Raw genomic sequence first — 20,677 nt, 5'->3', positions numbered from 1 at the left:
TGGAAATCGACGAAGCCCTCTTGGCTTGTCTGCAATCAATGAATTTCGATGCGCAGTTTGGATTTTTCTTCCCCTCTCATTACCATTCTTTTATTCATACCGAGTTTTCTCCATTGACAAACCATAATTTTGGATCATCGATTGCTCAATGGGCCCAGAAAAAGCTAAATGTATGTTGCGTTTATTGAGTCGTATTTTACGATTGGAGTTGAAGTGGACATTACGCTCAAAATCATCCGAAATTATGATTTAAAAGTAGTTCATCATTTCACAACCATAAATGGCGGTCAACGGACATTACGAATGCACCCCTGTCAATTACAATTACATAACAACAATTTACTAAGAATTTTTTTTATCAAATTACTGGTCTTCTCTCAAAATATTATTACATTATTGTTTGTATTCCTTCGCATGAGACTTACGAATTATAAAAGAATCACTCAGTCAATTGCCTTCATAAATTGATCGATTCTCAATTATGTAGCGATACATCGACGGTAAAAAACAAATTAATCGACCTTAGGGTTGAAAAAATATTATCAGATATCAAAATATCGTCAAACGTCTGTCAAAACGTAGTTTATTTTATTTTTTTATGTGGGTTGATTTTTTTCAAGGCCTGAAGAAACGAAGCGTATGAAATCAATCGATGACGCCGGCGGTAAATGAACGATTATCCGGTCTTTATCACGACTCGAATCGTCAATTTCACGCTTCAATAATAGAAAGAAACTTCCAAGTAGAACAGTTCCGATATTCCCAATGCATTCGATAATCAATGAATGTATATAATTACAGAAAAAAATCAAAGAGTTAAATACACAGCTACTGTTAACGTAACATTATCCACCGGACATTATCCATCATTATGATGATTACTAGACTGGCTACCGGTAATAAAGGCTGATTGGCCCTGGAGAAATCCTTATGACAGAGGAATATACAAACTAAATTCAACAGTTCCTCGCAGTTCCTTCCAACTGAATTGAAAAATCTTTAATATCATCATAGGTAAACTCCAGGGGCGCCTCTCAATCAGCCGGTCTTCCAATCTTTCGTCCGTCTAATTGCATTTCCCCAAACCAAACTGCAATTATCAATAATGACTGTGAATCTTCTGGCTACCGTTGTTATCGTCAATATCCAGTCTCGACAGTTTATAGAAAAGGACGGGAGAATAACAATCACATTTGTTGCATTCACTGATCAGCTGCAGCTAACCGATGTCCACAGGAGCCTCGTCATTTTCAGCCATTTATTCAAGCTGTTGATGCCCCTGAACTCTGCTTCGTCACTATTTTGTTTATTCACTGTCACGAATCTTATTCAGGATTCACCACTTGGCTCTTGCCTTTATCTCACGTGGGCGAGGAGCCATGACTCGACTAATCGCTCCTCAACTCAGTAACATCACGCTTGAAATCTTGTTATCGATTGTGATCACCTTTCCTCACGTTGGATTTACGGACTATCTATTGTCCAAATCTGGGCAACGATAATTCTCATCTGCAGTGAGAGAAAAGTATAATAATTTCCCAATTGTATTCGTTTAGGATAAACAAAATCCCACTGAATGTCCACTGGAAAATTCGCTTTCAATTCCTGTCAAAGGGATATTTAATTGACTAACTATATTTTTCTCTCAGCGTGTGCAAAATTTTTGTGATTTCTTTCATTATGCCAATTCGATACTAAAATTACCTCTAATGGAGGTCCGTTGTCAAACAATTCCTCGAAAATGATTTTTTCAAGTATTAGAAATCGGATTTTTCAAATTGATTATTGAAAATTGTTGAGGTGAGGTGTTAAGGGTTTCATTTATCTATCAGAATTTTTATTAGCATGTGACTAAACTTCATTTGGGAATGATAGAATTGAACTTCTGAAAAGCAGGCGAGAAATAAAATAGTACTTTTCCTTTCAATAATAATTGTCAATCGATTCTAAAAACTCGGTATTAAAAAAATAAACACGAAAAAAAAGTATTTTTGCATCAGAATTAATCGATATAACCGAAAATAATCGAAAGTTAAATTTCATAAATTGCAATGCTTCTCCTGGCAATGAGAAGGATAGTTATTTGTCCCCTTGAAATTTTCCCAATGATTTATGACAGTATTGAAAGGCAAATTAAATCAGCAATATTCACATCTGACCCAGAGTCACGTAATAACGTCTTGCCCTCTCACCTCAATTGCATTGTTGCCATTTTAATGGGTTTAGGTTGGCACTTAGTGGCTACTGGTCGAAGCCTAATTATGATTTATAACCCTCAGTACCTCCGGCAATCGAGAATACCATGCACCAGGTATGTGTATGTACATGTTCTCTGGTTAAGGCTCTCCTGGAATTGTCGACCTTGACGTTGTAATACGATCTGCTGATAAATCTTCACCGGTGAGACAAGAAAGTCGTCCCTTTCGGTGGTGGAATTAATTCGTCTTCCTGGGGTAGAAGTAACAAAAATCCATTGGGAATAACATTTTCAGCTCGTTGGAGATACTTACGAATAAATTCAAGACAATAAGTTATAAATATTGAAATTATTTGTGGCGCCTCAGCCTTCTGGACACGCCTCCTCCACCTCCCTCGCCCTCAGCAGGTATTTTCTGTCCCTTGTATATTCGTATTTAACTTTCCATTTTTTATTTCGACCTCACCCCAGCCGGCGTATTAGAGGACCAGGTCGCCCACGATCTCTCTGTTCGGGGTTCAGTCTTGTAGTCGTCATTAGTAAAGGATACGTTTGTGCGCCAAAATCAAAGAATGAAATATGGGCAGAATGTTGGTTGATGATGCTCGTGGGCGCATTTTTGCCTCCCTCCCTTGGTTCCATGCTCGAACCAGTGAAGAGGCACCACGAGCAATCGAAGCTCTTTGTGAATGGCATAGGGACCTCCAAGTGTAGACTTCCGGTGGAATACTCAGGCCACGAGGAAGAGGATCAACTCTGCATTATTCCCCTTGGGTGTGTTGGTCCTGGGTGTGACCCATGAGTGACTCAACCTGCAGAATTTTGTATTAGGAGTGGTGGTTGTTTTGGTACATATTCAACGAACCAAATTTATTGCTGAATAAAAATCTTACCAGTGGTTATTCACGCCTCTACCGATGCCATTAATTCAAAACCGCCCATCGCTGGGTCCTCCCAATTATTCGTCATTGCTGACAAAAATCGAGGGGCTACCCACTCTTGAAGTCATGGTATCACTCGATGCTGAAATCAATTAGAAGTTGATTGAAAATCAACACAAGTCACTGAAATCGCTTTCAGTCAGTAGAATCAAATACCGTCTATATATCAAATGCTTAGCCGAACAAAAAAAATCCCCTTTCTAACAACATTTTTTTCGGGATTCGACATCGCGTCATATATACATATATATGTATATGTATGTGCTTTACATTTGTAGTACATAAGTTATCAATTTAGCAATAAAGAGTTTAATAATGACAATTATCATTATTCTCTTGAATCATATTTGTTGTGGTATCAATGACTTTATTTTTATTGCAAGTCAACTCAAAAGGAAGTTTTGGTGTCACTCAATTTGGGAGTGAGTAGCCCCTCGGGAAAATTTTAAATGTCCATTGACGCCATCTAATAAAGAAATCTCAAGTGGGGGCAGATGTTGGCGCACGACGAGCCTCTTGATTCCACCAATTTCCTCGTGAATATCTGCAATTCCACCCTCTCTCTCACCTTTTTTGAGAAGTCAACCATTCGCATAACTGCGCGCGCATGAGTGCGGTCTCCCGCGTAAAATTTATGGCGGGCGATTTGATTACCGCGATATAAACTTGATGCGGACACAGACAGAGACTCGGAGACAAGACGGGGTCATACATCATGCGACTCGTTCGGTGTTTCTGTCTTTTCCGCACTCACCTCATGCCCATGTGGTCCAAAAGTTGCACACTGGGGGTAAAAAGGAGGGAGAGAGAGAGAGAGGGAGAAAAGCGCGCGCCCAGTCGGGAAAAAAAATTCTGAATTTTGCAGCGTTTCTTTCCACTCATCTCTCTTTCTACCACTGGTATAACCATCCCCATAAATGAGATAACGAGATCAAATTTATGGCCGGTAGATCCCCAACGAAAATATGATAATCGTGGCTAATGCCAAAACTCGGGTAAACGCATGAGGAAAGCCGTTCTCGAGATTCAACTAAACTGCAAAAGACGCGGGTTTTTGGCGATGGACTGAATTCAAACTTCCTCGCTCACCTGGCCATTCAATGTTCATGAAACGTCATCCTCATGTTATTTCGGTTTCGAAACGCCAGTATGTCAGGAATTTGGGTTTGTTTGTTGGGAAAACGGTTGTTGATAAATCTATAACGAAGTCGTAAACTGAGATAAGTTCACTTATCTCTCACTCGTATTTTTTAAGAAAATCTACAAATCTAAGGAAGGGTGCGAAATTTTTGTATTTATCTTTAGTATAAACCTCAATTAGCTTTACAAAACAGGTGACGATGAAAATTTTCCTGTCTTCCTTAGATTCTGAGATATTCCTCAAGAACTGAACGATATACCCTTATTATTATTATTATCATTGCGGATATCGATAATTATTATGAGAGTAATAAATATTTGAAATGTGAAGATGTGAAGAGGGCAGGTTTTCAATAAGATCCAAATCGACGACATCAAATTCAACTTGTTAGAATAAGCCGCCATAATATCTCAACCTCTTCAAGTTCTTCCATTCTCCTTTGATGGATTATCGACATTGCAAAATAGGGCACGTCAAAAGGATCAGTTTTCAAAGATATAAATCATCCAAGAATTCAGTAACCAAAGATACTCCAGAAGTCCGAAGCAGTAAAAAAAAAATTTTTTTATTATTCTGGTTCTTACAGCCCTCAGTGGCAACAGTTCGAAATCTTTATTTGGAATCATTCCAAGAACAATAACGTTTTGTCGTATCTCGCACGGCGAATATAAAAGTAAAGGTAACCCAGTTATTTTTCTGTTTACTCGTAACGTGTGTGCTGAATCCATGAGATTTTGTTCTTTATTTTTTGACTTCCATCTCTCTCAATTCTTATAGCTGTCCGATGATGCCACCAGATATGATGGCAGTGATGTTCGTTGGCAGTGCCGGCACGTGTGCATCATCGTGCATATAAATCAGTCACACGGCGTGGATCAGATAGGATTTTTCTGAAATATAAAATACAGCCAGCAATATTTGTTTTGAAAAAAAATGAGGAAGAGTGGCGGTGGATATTCGTTGTTTTTGGGGCAGGGGATCTACCCAGAAAAACCGGATGGTTGAAAAAGGAAAAAATAAAAAGAACAAATGAGAATTAAAATTATGGGCACTGGGGAGGGCTCGGGTTGGTGCGCGATGATTGGTAGACTGGCGGCACTTTTGTGATACGCGAAGAGACCCAAAAATTTCAGGTCGTTTGCAGAATGCACGTGTGTGTACAGCGGGTTCGTGAATTTTCGGGCGAAATCATTGTATCTCGATTTTATCTGATACTGCAAATTCTTCACCTTTTTTTTCTGTCAAACCATTTTTTGAAAAAATCCAGTTCAGAAGGTTGATGGAGAGCATTTATGAAGTGTTGACAAACCACTTATCATAGGAGGTACGTTCAAATTGATGGCTGTTAAAAATCAATGAAATTTTCGTGTTTTTTCAAGTCAAAACCACCGAAATGTTTATTCGTATTTAATTTTCCAGAAAATTTCTAGAAAATTTGTGGGGGTAAATGGTTCAATTGATTGCAAGAAATACAGGTAAAATTTTTTAAGTGCCTTGATGGTAACTAATTTGACCTAAAAAAATTCTCCACACAAGATGACACGACAGATTTTAGCTGAATTTTCATGAAAAAATTCTAGATTTTTTCGCAAAAGAAACGTAAAAACTCTATAATATCGTGGAGGCTCCCGCTAACATAGAGCACGATGGGCGGAGGGTGGGAAAGGAGAGGGTTGGTTGGAAGCACTCAATTCATCAGAGAGTCGACGGCACGTAATTTAAGACTGCTTTTAACTCTTGGGTGTCGCAATTTATGTGGGCTTCTTACGAAAGAATGGCTTTGCTTCCATACACACTCACTCCACCCGCTCGCTAGTTTTTAAACCCCCTTCTTTCTTCATTCCTCACCAAACCCACCCCCTCGCCAACTTGGAGAATTGCATGCTTCAAAAGCACCCCGCATGTACACTGAATACAGACTATACAGCACTGAATTTTATTTTCATTTTGTTAATTTTTTATTCCATTTTGTCGCAGATTAGGACTTTCATAAATCGTGCGGTTAGCAGGAGCTGAATAGTCGACAAAGGTTGTAAATAATTTTAATTATCACCGTCACCTTTTTTTTCAATTTGTATATATCGTATTAATTTCCCACACACCTGATAATAATAAAATAATAAAGCAACATCAATTATGGTAAATCAACGCCCCCCTTGTCTCACTCGCTGTCTCACTGTTGCCCACAGAGTATTTTATATTTTATGCTTGAAATAAAAAAGAAAAGAGCAATGACGTTTCTGCAATTAAAAATCGCTGAAACCCTAAAAATGAATAGGAATAAAAAATAAAGAGAATATGTACAGAGATCGTAGGTGTTGGAACATTAGGGAAAATTAATTGGTCGTAATTCTCGTTTGGTGTTGTTCTGAGCCACATAATTAACGAGCGAATATTCTGTTAAGGGGATGCTGTGGATACGCAAAAGCCATTGGCTAAATAACCCCCACCCTGCCCCCTCCGCGCTGAGCATCTTTGTTCTAAATTTCTATGCCTACATTTAATGGACATATCGAGAGGAACAATCCCTCGATTATTTGCGAAGGTTCCCATGCGAATGATAGCACGTGAAGAGAAAATTTAGTGTCACCTGAGGTTCACATAGAGACGTAATAAGACACGTCGGGTCTCCCGACCGCTTGCCTTCGATTCCCTTCGGCCCGCCGAACGTTTCCGACATCAGGCGGACATGCACGAGCATAGGGAAAAAGGTCAAACTTGTAGTACTGGCATGGGAAATTTTCTTTTAGAATTAAGAAAGGGAAAAGTGAGAACTTTGACGGGGAAGTTTTCAGGAATCAATCAAATTTTTCACATCATTTTCAACGAAATTTCTCACAAAATTGACACATGGAGAAATCTCCCAGTTCGTATTCCAGAAATTTCCTTGTCCTCCCGTACGAAAATTGATGAAATTACTTTGCATGCCGAGCTAGAATTTTTGGTAAATCTGTATCTACCTCATCTTAAAAATAATAAATTTTCAAAGTAATTCGTTTTGGAAAAAAAATTTGAAGATGCGCCAGCACAAGTTGGATTTAAAATTTGTATCTATTTCTCTCCCAATTGATCCACGATTCTAGATAATTGTAAACAATTATCGATTTTTTATTTATGTCATGATTAAAATATGATTGATTAGTTTGCACTTCACTTTTGGTGTCGAGAACAGCAATTTTTCTCGCCGTGCCGGGCTTTTCCTATTCTGGGAGAATATCGTGGACGTTATCAAATCATCGTTTATTCTCACCTAATCCTTGAATTAATGATAACCGAGATCCTTTGTCGAGCCCAGAAGTGTGATACGGCGGATCCCCACGGGATGGCATCCGTGGGCCAGTAGACCCCAGAGATATATATGCTAACTGTCGTGATGCATTATCTTGAACACAAAAAACATCTTAAGCAAATCGGTTCTATCCCAAAAAATCATCAATCACGCCCAATCAATGACATTTTCCAAATTCCGCTGGAGGAGATTCGCGATAATGGCTGATGGATACCGTTGGTATTCCATTGATCGCTGATGATTCCGAGATATCACTTGGGGTAGGATGCCTCGAAGTACATCGAGAGACACGGTGGCCAGCATATATCCCGCCTTAATTATCCTATGTGTGCATTCTGAGTGTGAACTCATCATTAATCATAGCTAGATGTGAGGAAGGAGAGGATAGGTAGCAGCATTCGCTTGGTGCTTCCATATAGCCACCTCCTGACGATTTTAATTCAGAAACTGGCCGCTCCATATGTATTCAACAGTGGTCTGAGCACACCGTGGATCATTAGTAACCTTTCGTTGGACACCAAACCCACCTAACGTCGTGCATCATCCTGATGATGTTTCTCGGTGGGTACGTTGTGACTTGACATTTCTACGCGTACGATTGGACCGGGGGATCCGGTGGCTCAGGCCGAGGATCATTCGGGGATCGATTGGTGAATGGAATGCTGCTACTGGGAATAATATTCTCCTCGTCTTTCCAATTCTGATTAATGTCGTTCAGCGGTAAGAATTTTTTTGATTGAGTTTTATGTTGAATGTTGCAAATTCTAGGGATTTCCATCTTTCAATTTGGAGCGCAATATTTTTATTGTTTCTGTATTCCAATCATCGATGGCGGAGAATGCTGCTACACTGATTGAAAAATATGATTTTGCCAATCACATTTGTTTTGGACAAACAAATGCCCGAAATTTTCAAGGGCTTTAAATTCTTCTCAGAAGAATATTTAATATGTGATAAGATTTCATTTTCATCTACTGTCTGCATTAAACGCGCAAATATATTTTCAAATGCATCCATGGAAAGAAATGTAAACAAATACCTAAAGAAGGCTATCGCACAGGTGGTTCGCTGAGAAAAGGGAAAAAAATCAATATACACGACTATCAACACCCGATAACCCGATAATTTTGCCGCATTCAATTGACTGAAGGAAGCGCACCTCATTTTTCGGTCAAATGAATAATAGACTTTAGTTTCCAAGGGCGATGCCTACAAAATCTGCGCCTACACCACAAACCCTTAACGACCATTTTCCGAGAAATAAGGTATAAAATAAATTGGCTATAAAGCGAAATAACGCAGGGTACAATGGTGACATATACCCACGGAGTCCACTCGGATTTTCCGTATACACAATGTTCCTATAGCCTCGATATCCCAGTGAAATGTCCTTTTGTAATGCCCTCACCGTGAGCACCTCTATATCAGCATAATCTTATTCCAACCAATGAGGGTTAATGCTCCATTACCGCATAACACACATGAACCCATAAAACAACAATCGAACCTTTCAGTTCTCCCCGAAATGACTTCATGAACACCGGCGATCGCTAAAAAGAAAAATTGAAACATTTTTTTTTATATTGCCTCAAATTACCACTCATTTGCTTCACGGTTACGAATTGATCTCCATTGGGTTCTTGTATTTTTCCTTTCCCTCCGCATCCCCTGCTCGCTAAGTCCATTCCTCTCACTTCAACTCACGTACGATCGCTCCAGCGACCACACAAACCGAAATAATGCCGAAGGCTATATATACGGTGCGTGCCTGTCGATACGGACACGTGTGTTTTCACCGTATATCCAACCATCTCACTCTCATCACTCGCCATTCTTTATGTTTTTACTCTGTTCTTTCCGATCTCCGGTACCACCCTCCACGAGGGAATCGTAAACATACAATGCACCAGTGCCGAGCGATTCGCGCGACCGGGTCACGCTGGATTAAGTCCCGGAACGCTATTACACGGGAAAAAAATCAGGATTAAAAGTAGACGAGACCTATTTGAATTTGCCACCTCGAACACATTGACATATAATAGGGAAAACGGCTGCCGCATGAAGTTAGCCGATGACCTATGTGACTAACTTAGTTTATGTGCTTGTACTTTCTTATAATATCTCGCAATAGACCTTCATACGGTGAACCGTGGAACGAAATGACATTCCGCCCCTTTTTATAAAAAGTCTAATTTTGGCGATGAAACAAACCGTCGTCCCAAGTTTCACCCTCTGGAGGTCTAATTTGCATCCAAAATTCCTTCCCGCCAAATATTTTATTGGAAATGGGATAATTATAAATGATTTACATGTGTGAATTCCGTTTTATTCTTTCATTTTATACGCTGGAAAGGCACAACCGCTCTGCTTCGTTTCCTTAGAAGAACTAACCAAAAGACTAAAGGGATACAACACCCTGGAACTGATGTCTTTCATCAACAATGGTCCCACTCATGCACCTCGGTATACATCCAAGAAAACAGAGCATACACATCACCCCCAAACTTCCTAGAATTTTCTCTCATAAAAATGTTTTCCAATCTCAAGTGGAAACACCAGAATAAAAAAAATACTAATCGTACAAAGACCTATTCAATCCATTTGTAAATTAATTTTTGATAAACATTCGAAATGTAAACTCCAATATATTTTTTCTTTAATTTTTTCATCTGACCACTCGCATTCGATTTTTTTTTGCAGCTGATGATACACTGGACCATCCTATTTGGTATTGGTCAGGAATCGTTGGCTATTTGTTTGTTGGTCAGGAGTACGTCTGCCTAAGGAGAATCGGGGGAGAGTTCAAAAATCCCGTTAATTTTAACATTTTTTCTTCTTCATTGAGTTTATTGAAACACCGCTTGGAGAATTTCGAAAACCTCCGGAACAGGATAACAGCACGTGCTTTTGCCCTACATTATTTCTTTGTAGATATATATAAATAATTCAAAATGTATGGGAACACTCCCTTCAATGATTCCCTTTTTGCAAAGGGAAATTTTTATCCGACTAAAGAAAACCTTTTCTCTTGATATAAGAATGTTCCCTATGAGGGCATTTGAACCTGATATCATACGGCAGACAATTCATTAATTATCTATTTACATTTTTTGAAATGTCAATCATTAAAATCTACCGCTCCTTCAAATCAACAAATGGGGTTCCTCATCACTCATTACAGAAAATGTAATCATTTGCGCAAAATCTCAGATGTACGCTCTCGTTTTACCACGGTCCCTTTTTACAACAAATTGCTGGTCGACAAAAGACGCTTTGCTTCAGTTTTTTTTTAGGTGTATTTGTATATGGGACTCGTGACTCAAAAAAAATCCTTCAATTACGCCACACGAGAAGAACGGGGAGGGGGAGAGGTAGACGGGGCTCATTAGTTCGTGTCGATGGAGTTTTCTCTTTGTTTCCCTTTTCTCCCGAGGGAATTCCTGAAGAAATTGAGAAACGTTCTATAGGTTATGTGCACATGTGTGCGTGCAATATATGGGAATCACTTGGCGTCCCGCGGTGAGATCAAAAAAGCGAAGTTGACGGCTTTTTTTTCCCTTTTGTCCGTTATTCTTTCAATTTCTTATTTTGTTAGACTGGTGACGCCTTGAAGAATCGTTCCGAGAAGTGTACGCCGGTATCGACGTCTGGATTGAATTTTTTTCCAATCAGAGACTCCAGATAAAAACATAATTGACACTCGACGATGACTGACACTCCGAGTAATACTTGATTAACGTGAAATCGACTGGACACGTTTTATTGGAGCGACAGAAGGTGGCGTTGAATAACTTCTATTGAATTTAAATTCCCGTTTGGAGACGAATGGAACACTCTAAGATATAAATAAATGCAGATTAGCGACAAAAAAAGTTTTCCCTTTCATCGTATTGAGGATTCAGACCGCTGGGGCGTCTTGTGTTGGGGAAATGAGCGATTGATTTGTTCCCTTTCACACGTGGCCTTGAAACGTCCGCTCTTTCCTCCCTCTTCAACGTCGTGATAAACCTCCAGCATTGATAATGCTGTCTCTATCGAATTTTCTGAAGATCATTCCCCTTCCTCAATATAATAATCATATTTTTCAACATCTTCGAGGAATGCTATAAAGGCGTCTGATAATACAGCATGTGTCATGTGTGTGATTTTGCGACGACATTCGACGAGTTTGATGCACTCGTGATTCTGTAATAATCGATTCTGATTGCATTGAAGCCCGGTAGTGGTTCAGAGTTGATTGGTGCATTCATAAATATCCATTAGCGGACAATGTCGGTAATGATCGAGGCCCGGCGGACCCTGTCGAGAAAGGGCCTTCGGTAGCTCATTCTATTCCGGTGATGAGAAACAAAACTGTCGGGTCCGAGGGGATAGACAGTGTCTGATTCCATCATCTCGGCATCATTTCATAAACTTTTTATTTTTCGGTGATTGGAATGCCTGTCAGAAGCCTTCGGAGCCACCAGAGGGTTATGATTGACGCCCACTGCCTCACCAAAGGGGGAAAGAAATCTGGTTTCCAATATTCGATGATTGAAGGCTTCGATTCGTTTTTTTTGGGCTTTTACGCGAGCGGAGAAATAATCAAACGGGTCAAGGTCGGGCATGAGAGGAATTTTAACAATAAATGGAAACCAATTTTCCCATCAATGAGTAAACACCTTTCACCCTCACTCTCCCTCTCTCTTGTATACATTCTCACCCCATCGAGTGCGGTTACTCCCCTGCGATCTCCCCGATGATCGCAACTCGGTTAGGAACACATCGACCCCCAAGTGTATACGCACGAGCGTACAACAGAGAGGGTGAGGGTGGAATCCAAATCGCCAACAATAGAGAATTACCTGTTGAGCATATACCGACAGGTGACAACCCCCAAATCCAGTTGGTCTCCGCTCTCTTCCCCCGATTTCCGTTGCGTCGTATTTTATCGCTCGAAAAAATTTGATTTCTCGGCGAATTCATTGCAGGAGAATAAAATTTTTGTCGGGGAAATAAAAAAAAAGGTAAGCGAGGGGTAAAATCGTGGCGCTCCCACGACGATCAAAGGCATCAGGTCGGGGCCAGATTACTTTCATAAATTTTCCCCACTTCCAATGGCTTCTTTGTCCGTCATCAAACACCCTCGAATACGGTACCAAAATAATCTTGTGAATTCAAAGGCCGGAATCATCTTCGGGTTTATGCCATTCTTCCTGTTTTCCTTTCTCAACGTTTTCACTTTCTCATTTTTTAAGGATTATTTTGGGAGGAGATCGAAAACTTTGTTGACAATGCTTTGTAATCGAGAATGATAAATCGATATATTCAGTTATTGAATTTAAAAAATATTGGAAACACGAATTGATTATTAAGTTCTCTAATTGAGAAAATTTTTTATTTTTTTGAAAAAATTTAGGATCTTGTCAATCTTTAAGCAAATTGCATGAACGTTTACCCGAAGGGTGCAAGACCTTCTCCCCAGACCCCGTCAAAACCCCCAGGATGCTGGAAAATCGTTCGGCTATGAATCAGAATCAATCAAGCACCAAAATTGAAGAGTTTTCCAAAACTTTCTCCCAGATTAGCATCACGTCCGGGAGTTATAATTTGTGGACGACCCCCGCTGGTTCTTCTGGATAATGTCTGACGTAAAAGAGAGAACATTGGTCGACGTGTCTGGGGTACCTTGTGCACCCTTGTCAATATTCGATGCAGTCTCAGAAGAAAAGAAACACTCGAATATACATTCGAAAACAGGCACCCAGGGAAGAGCCAAAAACTTGACTCCACCTTTTTCTTCATCCCAACGGATCATCCCATGCGAACGAAATTAAACCCTGTCGGATAAATAACACGCACGCGTGTTCCTTTGTGGAGAATTTGACGTTTCTGATTATTAGTTCTGTCTTTTCTCGTTTTTCTCTCTTTGCAGATTTGATATCCCATCAAAATTATATCCTGATAAATATTAAGGGGAGGCCATTATATGATTTCGATATTATATGCCCTTCACATGATGGTGAATACGAAAAAATTGTTAATCACTAGAGGGCCAATTAATTTGTAGGATTTAGGTACATTTTTGTCAACTTATTTTTCACGGAGAGAAAAATTGAATAGAAATTATTAAACCATTTGTTAATGGTATTATGGTTGGGTCGTTTTTCCAAAATTACCATAGCAAGGAAAAGAGAAAAAATGATATTCAGATTACAGAAAAAAAAGTCAAATTAGAGGCACTTTAACGTATCAAAATTGAAACTTTTATTGAAAATAAAAGCATTTTCTAACAGAAAAATCTCTATTTTCTTTCTGAGCTTTTCACTTGAAATTTTTATTAAAAATAGAAGCATTCTCTAATGAAAAAACTGCAATTTTCTATTGAAGTAGTTTCTTGAATGCTCCAGCTGAATGAGAAATTGCAATTGAATTCAAACTCCCAGGATTGCAAGTTCCAAAAAATTGTGATTGAAATATGAGAAAATATTCATTAATTGCATCTCTTCAATTCCAAACATTTTCCCATATGTCTCGTTAATATTCGATACAAGAGTAGCTGCAGAAGTGGGTGAAAATGAGATGAGGAAGTGGCTCCCATCAGGAAAATGCCCCCAAGCTCTCCATCTCTCTCGCTCTCCTCCCAGCCCCCTCCCCCAGTGAGAATTGTACAAGTCGTTTACTAAAGATGGTAAGAAATTGCCAGGATCTAATGATAGCGACTTTGGTATCTGGTAGAGAGAATCTTCTCAACATCTCTCTCCCTCTAGTCACTTGTGAAACGTTGTAACATGCCCTTGAGGGACGTACATAAGAATCCCTTACCCCCGAGATGTTTCAAAAGTGTATAAGTCAAGTAAAATCAGGGTAACGTGTCAAACGCATCTACAGACATTATTCGTTACGTTCGAGGATATATGGTAAATGTTTAAACTTTCTTAAACTGATTTATCGGGATTAACACCGGTAAAATTTGATATTTCCTTGCATTTTCTAGCAAATGTATTGATTCTGGATTATTTACAATGTAAATCGCCCTTGACCATCTGCGAAGAATTAATTCCACCAACAGAGGAATTTTCTCTCTCTTTTACCTTCGACTCACTGACTAACGGTTGGTGTATTGTCTCACTAGTAGATTACGGATTTTTATTGTAAGACATCAAATTTTAAAATTGATTTAGGATTGATTTATGGTATTCTTGCAATTAATCAAGTTATTTTTATTTATAGGGCGGGTCTGCCTTGATACTGATCGAAGCGATAGCGGAATTTTTGTCACAAAAAAGGTCCTTATCCATTAAAAATGTCGGTATCTCCCCTATATTTCAAGATATTCATCAAAAACTGGTCACCAGTCAAAAGTCACTTACCTGAAAAATTCTCATCGATGAACCAATTGATTTCGATGGCATTTTTATTTTATCGAATTAAGCACATTCGGAAGTAGTGGAAGGGGTGTTTTATTCCGTATACACATATCCACCAGTCCTTGCTCTGAGTTTGGAGATTGGAAAGCTGACTTGACTGATACGCTACTGCGTATCTTAATCTGAATAGAAAATTCAGGGAATTGGAGTTGAGAGGAAAGTTTCCAGCTATGCCGGAAGGATTAAAAAGATAATGGAAGAGGAGAAAAGGACCGGGGAGCGACAAAAAATGTAGCAGATGGAGAAATTGGGTTAAATTTATAATTAAAATGGCGATGAATTTGAAAATTCTGAAATATCTCGACTATAACTCATGATATCCACTCACTCATTCTTACTCGAGTGTCTGTACTTTTCAAGAGGGCGCGCAATAGCGGTTTTAAGGGTGAACGGATGGACGGGGGTGCGTCGGGGGCAGGAGAGGGAGCAATACTTGATCCGTCGACGTTGAAACTTTTAAACAAGACTCAACTAATTTTGCAGATAGTTTAATATCTTACGTATCTCACGGCTTGAACGGGCGAACGAGTTAAGTCAGAACGGCTGGTGGTGGGTTTCGACTCGGATGCTGGTGGTAAAAGTGGTGTGAAGGGGGAGAGGGTTATACTGCTGGGGACGAACGAGAGGGAGAAACTATGAGCCTGGGAGCGAAGTGGGCTGAGTGACGTGTAAAGACACCTCCACGTCCCGAAGAATTTAACTAATTATAATATAGGATAAACGGTTTATGTCTGCCTGCCAACCTACTCCCAGCGATACTGATACTCTTCCCAGTTTGCCCCCCCCCTCTCCCTCATGAGCCCCCTTTCAGTTCTATATACTCTTTACCTCTGACTCTTCACTCTTGGCACACGTCGCAAAAGTTGAACGTGGTGAGAGTGGAGGGTACAACCCACAGACACCGTCTTGTCAGTTTCTGTTCGAATGTCAAACTTTCGGAGATTTTGTACTTCAATTTTATTTATTTATTTTATTGGCAGGGGGGATTGCTTGGAGATTCATTTCAAGGGTTTCAAGTGAAATATTTAAGGTTAAAATGTGAGGGGAGGAGTGTTTGATGATAAGGGTTACATGGAATTCTAATTTTTAGTTGCTGAAAATTAAGGGTGAAAGTTATTTTAATTAGGGGAATCACGAAGGAAATTAATTACTAATGAAATCTTATTATTGGCAGATGTGAATGGGGAAGGTGGGGTGAAATGGACCGGGAATCAATCGGTAATTCAGGTCGAATTAACGACCAATTTATCCCCTCGTATCATTGATTATAATTAATTGTTAAATCTCAAAACGATAGAAAGTGGTGTGAGACAATCAGCTGTTCGATGTTCCAAAAAGATTGAGATATCGGAAAATTCTGTAATTAATACGAAAACTGTCGAGCAGATTAAACTTTTCTACATTCTTCTGCACATAATTGACATTTGCTCATTCATGTAATTTCTTAAACAACATTACATTTAAAAAATAAAAATCGATCCAAAAGCAAACAAATTCTTCTTTGTCCCTACATTTCCCCTATAGCTCTCCATATTATTGACACTTCCTACTCCCGACCAATTAACACGCAATCAACAAATAACGGAGCATAAATATGGCCATTAAAGGAGAAAAAAAATGGAAAATCATCGATACAAGAGCGATAAACAACCGCAATGCTCGCATAGACCGCAAATCGTAATGGTTTTGCGGAGGAAATAAATAAGAGTGTGCGGCGTCTTTCATACCTCCGGGTACTACAGCCTATACTGGGTGAACCAATTGTTACATTTTCAAGGGATTGAAGACGAAACCACGTCACCCCGAGAGACACAAGTACCTGGGAATCCGGTAAGAATGAGTGAAGACCACTCGGGGAGTTTGAGCATCACACGGGGGATGGCCCCTGTGTGTGGCCACGAAGTCATATATAAATACGCGAGAAGAGCCGCGTATAACAAGTTATGGCAGATAAATTTATAGCATCTCCACTGAAACGCCATTACTTTAAATGCACCCCTTCTGAAGTCACTCCTCACTGTATACCTATGTTATATACGCGGTGTGTTGCGGCTATTGGCTTTTACGGTTTTTAAATAGCCCAAGAACTTTTATGCCTCCGCCCTCCCTCAAGGTGGGATGATCCCCGAGCGATTTTGACGATTTTTCACATGAAAAATTAATAAATAAATGACTAAATGAAATTCAAAATTAACAGAACGACTGATCGAAGAGGTCTTATTGTGTGAGTAAATAGGGCTAGAGCTAATCACTACCAATTAAATGCTCTTCTCCAACATCAGTCCCAAACTCGATTTCCTCCATTTCAAATGTTGCTAAATCAATTAGAACCCTTGGACTGAGAGAAAAATATAATTTTGTGACTTAAATTAAATATTTTAACATTTTAAAACGGATTTTCAAATGAAAATTTTGGGCATTTATTTATCCAAAACAAATATAGTTCGCAGTAGGAACTACTACATCAGTTCTCACAAAAATGCAAAATTAATATTAAAAAGACGAAATATGATCGACTATGAAAGCCACCGATAGTATAAATAAATCATATAAATTACCGCACTCTAAATAAATGTTAAAAAAAGACAATGAAGAGCTTGAACGCTTTCGTTCAATGTCATTCCGTCGAATGTGAAGGGAAATGATCTCAATTATTCTCTGGTCAATCAATATCGCTATTGGGTTCAACAATTATTATTGATTACTGCGTTGAAGACGATTATTCTAGGGAAGCAGTAATTTGTCAGGCCAATAGTACGATTTTTAGTCGATCTTCTATGTATGGATCGCCGGTCCAACCGGAAGCCGATTGACAATACCGATTACAGTGCCTCCTAGGTACAATTTCTTACTGGTGTCGGCTCCCTCCAACGCCCCGACGTACAGTGTGCTCGCCCCCTATAAGAAGTGATCGTTACTGCTCGCCGCCCTATAATCTACACGGGTTAATGACGTCCATTACATTACTCTCTCTCTCTCTTTCTCTGCGCAGTTTGCTCGAGCATTGGAAGACTCTCGTACTCCTCTCATCGCTGAAATCCCGGTGAGATCACTGTATCGCTCGCTTTTAGGGAAAAATCTACTGATACGGATATCGAAACTGCTGATGGACGATATCCACGATATCTTGTAAATCGACGAACGGAACTTGAAGAGGGGAAAAAGCAGTTATTTTATTTATACATTCAAACCTATTAGTTTATTCTGCTACAAATAAATTTTTTTTTCTAACAAAAATATAGACAAATTGCCTTCTTACTTCTTCAACATTTAGTAATCTTCAATATTCTTAAATAGCTAATTTGCATGAGATGGGAAACTAGCAATCTTCATCTTTGAAGTTTTCAGAAATAAAGAGGAAATATTTTATTTTAGTGAGAAGAGCATGAAGAGAAATTTTCTCTAAAAATGCGAAAAATCGCCAATATTGATATTATATTTGAGATGTAGGCAGTATTCAAATGATGAAATCATTGTAAAATATCCGAAAATGTGTAGTGTACGGATATCGAAGAAGTATCCAACGATTCGTACAACGGACACTGCAGGACCTCGAACAGAATTACTTTTACTCAACTCCTAATTAAAGATATTTCTCGCTAATGATAATTGATTGGTATCCAAACTGATTGATTTTTTCCCTCACTTTTTTTCATTTCTCCGGAATTTGCGATCAACGGCGCCGATCCTGATTTCTTCCGACAATCGGAGACCAAAGGCATTCCTTCAACATCGGTTGTACCGGTCTCAAGGCCCCTCTCTCTCACTCATGTTTCACCTTTTCTCTCTATCCACAACTCGTGCGATTTACGATTCGCTACTTGGCGAGATCGTTAATTAGAAGTAATTGCATTCGCGGAAGAAGCACATATCCAGCTATTTCCCCTGGGGAAAATACAATCCAGTTGAGTTTGAACTTCTTTCATAGCTATTGCTGTTACCATCCCACGCATCAATGATATCCCTTTGAGAAAAATTACCGTACCCGCAAAGGTTCAGGTGCACTTTCCAGACGAAATGTACCGTGAACTGTAGGAAACAGTACAGTTGAGTTAGTCATTTTTTAATCAACACGGAAATTTTATTATAAATTCATCAATTTTTACGAGAAAAGAAGAGAGAAATTTTAGTGCTGGCACTAGGAAATTCCCAAATATGTCTACTTTTGGTATAATTCCTTCATATGTTGTGGGAAAATCTTCCTCAATTCTGGCAAAATTTGGAAATTTTATGGCCCACTTGGGCAATTTTTCCGGCGCCAAATCTAGAAATTTTTTACTTTCGTCAGATCTTCGTACGTGTCCACCCGACCTCGGTAACGTTCGCTACACCGAAGTTTGCCGAATCCCTGTATTCGGGAGTCCCGAGTTGGAATTTACAATTGACGTGAAGCTAACCATATTTTCTGTAATGTTGGACCGAATGCAATAATATAAAAAAATCGATGGAAACGATTTATTCGATTCAGCTCCATTTCTCTTGATACCATGGCATATTAAAATAAACACAATGAACTTATTAACAAATAATTGCGGGAAATCGTAATTTTTTCCTAGGAAAAATTATATTGATACATTTCACGTCAATTTTTCTACAGCACTGAATGTTGTTACGAAATATTTTCGAAAAAATCTGTAACTTTTTTGTTCTGTAGAAGACTGGACTGTACGGTATGTTATGATCTCTATCGGCCTGAGCTCCCCGGGTGTTATTCGTGTGCATTGTGGGGGGATTGATTGGCAAGAGTACCGATCGGATTTCTCACAACCACATGAGTATTTATTAATGGTACCTTTGATTGACCAGGACTAATTTAATGATACAACTGCTTGCACTGGGTTATTCCGGACTGATGCGTGATTGGAGGATAAGGTGAGATGAATCGAGGGTGATTGGCCCCGTATGAGGTGTATTATCGATTACCAACTATGTGTTCGATCGACTACCACCGTGACGAATCGTTTAATTCACAATTATTTTTTTCCTGATAATAATTTCAGGGGAAATAATAAATTTAATGGCAATCATTAATTCTTAGCAGTGACCTCTTTTACCCTTGACGCTGCCATTTCGGAATTTGGAAAGGGGATTTACACATAAATAAGTCGGTTACTTAGACTCAATGTCGCTGAACGTTAATTAAACCATCGATTTTTATACTCTCACTCAGACTAACATCTTTCACCCCCTCCCAGCCAACTCTTTCAGCGTCGTTAAAAATGTCTGCAAGGAGACTTCTGGTTTATTATCCGGAACGTTTAACTTTTATGTTATATTTTTTCTTTTTTTACTTTTTGTTCTTTAACACAAAAACAGTATGAGAAGTTGGAGAGAGGAGACAACGATACGGGCTTGAAACCCCGGGTACGAATATCTTCGATGGCTCCGAGCCAAACGCCTCCGAACCCGTGGGGGATTAATGTGTATTTATGTATATTTTCTCGTGCTACTCTAAATTGACCCGCATATCCAACCAATGCATTTTCTTTATTTTCAATGCATCTTGGTTTAGCCCGTTTAATTTCATCCTCAAATTTTCGTTAGCGAATGGGAAATTTCTCTGAAAAATTCTGGGGCTAGCACAGAAATGAGGCGCAAAGTGCTGACACAGGATTTTTTTTTTAATATTGATTTTCAATTCAGTAAGTTGTCTCTAGTTTCCTCAACCAGATCTTCGAAAGCTTAAACAATTTACTGTCA

General features: G+C 39.1%; 1 long non-coding RNA gene across 2 annotated transcripts; it reads right to left on the bottom strand.

The window, feature by feature from the left end:
- On the bottom strand, window positions 1-3,316 carry LOC135161162 (uncharacterized). 2 transcript variants are annotated; one of them, XR_010298709.1, is made up of 4 exons: window positions 3,091-3,316; window positions 2,511-3,009; window positions 2,193-2,448; window positions 1-1,509 (listed from the first exon to the last, which is right to left on the bottom strand). It is a non-coding gene; the product is annotated as an uncharacterized LOC135161162 (long non-coding RNA). The 2 variants fall into 2 exon arrangements; XR_010298708.1 differs by having other exon boundaries at window positions 2,193-3,009.
- Between the last annotated feature and the right edge of the window lie 17,361 nt (window positions 3,317-20,677).

The sequence above is a fragment of the Diachasmimorpha longicaudata genome, chromosome 4 (assembly GCF_034640455.1).
Source record: "Diachasmimorpha longicaudata isolate KC_UGA_2023 chromosome 4, iyDiaLong2, whole genome shotgun sequence".
In the NCBI taxonomy this organism is placed as follows: Eukaryota; Metazoa; Arthropoda; class Insecta; order Hymenoptera; family Braconidae; genus Diachasmimorpha; species Diachasmimorpha longicaudata.
This window is presented reverse-complemented; position numbering and strand designations above follow the sequence as displayed.